Source organism: Elephantulus edwardii, unplaced genomic scaffold, assembly GCF_000299155.1.
Source record: "Elephantulus edwardii isolate Elephantulus edwardi_28Jun2011 unplaced genomic scaffold, EleEdw1.0 scaffold00167, whole genome shotgun sequence".
Lineage (NCBI taxonomy): Eukaryota > Metazoa > Chordata > Mammalia > Macroscelidea > Macroscelididae > Elephantulus > Elephantulus edwardii.
In genome coordinates, this window is record NW_006399917.1 from 180182 (window position 1) to 183186 (window position 3005).

At 40.6% G+C, this 3005-nt stretch overlaps 1 pseudogene; it reads left to right on the plus strand.

Annotated features, from left to right (window-relative positions):
• Nucleotides 1–2278: 2278 nt before the first annotated feature.
• On the plus strand, nt 2279–2807 carry LOC102847512 (annotated as a pseudogene).
• Nucleotides 2808–3005: the final 198 nt, after the last annotated feature.

A 3005-nucleotide genomic window follows, 5' to 3' on the forward strand; every position in this document is an offset into this window, starting at 1 on the left:
AGCCTGCACTTCTGGTAGTTTTCTGTTGACATGGTATTTCAGTAGGGGTTTTTATAATTTTTAGCAGGATCTTGCATGCATGTAATATTAGTGATACTGTTTGATAATTACTGCACTCTGTTGGGTCACCTTTTTGAGCAATGGGAACAAATATTGATGTTTTCCAGTCTGTTGGCCAGGTGATTGTCCTCTAGATCTCTTGTCACTTCGTGGTGAACATGTCCAGGGCAGTGTCTGTATGTTGAATTATGTCAATGGTATGCCATCAATTCCTGGAGCCTTGTTTTTTTTCCAATTTCTTCAGAGGAGCTTGAACATCCTCTTTTATCACCACAGGCTCTTGATCTTACGCTGTTTCATAAAATTCTTCTCTGTCAGCCAATTCTTTTTGGTACAGTGACTCTGTCTACTCTTTTCATCTTCTTTTAATGTTCCCTGGATCATTTAATGTTCTGCCCTAGGGTCTTTAAGTATTGCAACTCAAGGCTTGAATTTGTTCTTCAGTTCCTTCAGCTTAAGAAATGCTAAGTGAGTTCAGCCCTTTTGAATTTCTGACTCTAGCTCTTTGCACATTTCATTATAATACTTTGCTTTGTCTTCCTGTGCTGCCCTTTGAAATCTTCTGTTAAGCTCCTTAACTTCTTGATATCTTCCCTTTGATTTGGCTCCAGTTCTACTCTGCCATATAGAATCACAGTGAGAATCAATTCCATAATCCACAACAGTAACATAGATGCCAGCTACTATTCCAGTCACTTGAGATACATCAATTAACAAAATAAACAAAGATCTCTGCCCTCATAGAACTTACATGTTATCAAAATATACACAATCATCTCTTGCTTCAACATAATGTTTGACCTCAGAGGCACACATAAAGTTAAGACTGAGAAAGGATTTCGCTATTTATTTAATATTTGTTGTCACTGAACTGAGGTCTCTCCATCAAGGTCCACTGAGCTGCTACTTTTTCTTCTCTGCCAACAGTGAGTAAACACCTTCTCCTTTAGAACTGTCATTTCTCTTTTATTCCTTCTGTGACACCTGCCCAAGATTGCATCTTTTCCTCTACATCACCAGCACAGGATGTGAGTCATTTATCACTATTTCATTTTGAATGAGGATAAGGCTGTTTCCATTTCTACCAGTGGCATATATATAATTTTTCACATTGCCGAGACCATGCTCCTTCTCTGTTAATGCTTTAAAAGAGTGTCTGCTCACCACAACAAGATAAAGGTAAACAACCCAAATGCAAAATGGGCACAGGTATGAACAGATACTTCGCCAAAGAAGACATTCAGATGGCAAACAAATACATGAAGAAATGTTCAAAATCTCTAACTCTAAGAGAGATGCAAATCAAAACAACTATGAGATATCATCTCACACCAGTCAGAATAGCAAAATTCAGCAGAGCAGCAAACAATAAATGTGGGCAAGGTTGTGGAGAAAATGGAACCCTTATTCACTGTTAGCGGGAGTGTAAAATATTGCAATCACTATGGAAGGCTGTATGGTGCTTTCTCAAAAAGTTGCAAATAAAGATACCATTTGACCCAGCAATTCCACTACTGGAACTACACCTTAAAGAAACCAGAACTGCCACCAAAGCAGATATATGCACACCCTTGCTTATTGCAGCTTTGTTCACAATAGCAAAGAGTTGGAAACAACCCAAGTGCCCATCAACAAACAAATGGATAGAGAAGCTGTGGTATATTCACACAATGAAATACTATGCTACATTGAAAAACAAGGATCTCATGAAATAGTATACAAAATGGGTGAGCCTGGAGGACATTATGCTGAATGAAATATCTCAGGGACAAAAGGACACTGTTCTAAAACAGGACTGACATCAAGTTTGGGGGGAAACTAAGAAAAGAGGGGATAAGCAAGGAGAACTGTTTAAGAGGGATATATGATTAGGTATTATTTGCATGACAAGAGTCCAGAATAACAGCTGCATAGTAAAGTAGACTTGGGGGGTGGGGGAGATTGTATAACAATGAAAGAATTCTTTTTTCTTTTCAAAGAAAAGCAAACTGAGGGGGAGGGTTGGGCAGGGAAGTAAATGTGCAACAATGAATGAATGGAAATCCAAGTTCTCTATAATTTTTCATTAAAATTACAATTTTAAAAAAATAATTAAAAAAAAACAAAGAGTGGGGGCATACGAGGGAAGGCAAGGCGGAAAGGACAGTCGGTCGCAGACCACGCTACATTGCTGCTGCCACTGCTGCCATCGCGCCAGCCCCTTGGGTCTCACTCCACGATGGGAGACAAGCCAGTTTGGGAACAGATTGGATCCAGCTTCATTCAACATTACCACCAGTTATTTGATAATGACAGAGTACAACTAGGCACAATTTATATTGACACATCATGCCTTACGTGGGAAGGACAACAGTTCCAGGGGAAAGCTGGAGAAATTGTCTAGCCTTCTGTCCCAGAAAATCCAGCACAGCATCACGTCACAGGGCCATCAGCCCACACCAGGTAGCTGTATCCTCAGCATGGTTGTGGGCCAGCTCAAGGCCGATGAAGACTCCATCATGGCTTTTCACCAGATGTTCCAATTAAAGAACATCAATGATGTCTGGGTTTGCACCAATGACATGTTCAGGCTTTCTCTGCACAACCTGGGCAGACTTTGTCCCAGCAAGGCATTAATGCTGTTTCCTTCTCCCTCCATTTCCAGATACTATTCACAGTCCTCCAGATGCTCCATATATCATACACAAACAAGCAGGGCCGAGGTGGGTGCAGTGAGCTGCTGCCACCGAGGTGTTAATAGTGTGTGATGTTTGCATACCAGACTAGTGGCATCTGACAGAAGTTTGTGTTGTACCAGTACATGCCTTGGAAAGACCAAAGTAATGGAGAAGGTTGACTTTTTTCCCTTGTTAGTCACTGTATCCAAAGGAATTGGCAGACACAGAAGAATTTCATGAAATAACGTATGAGCAAGAGCCTATGGTGATGAAGGAAGAAGTTCAAGC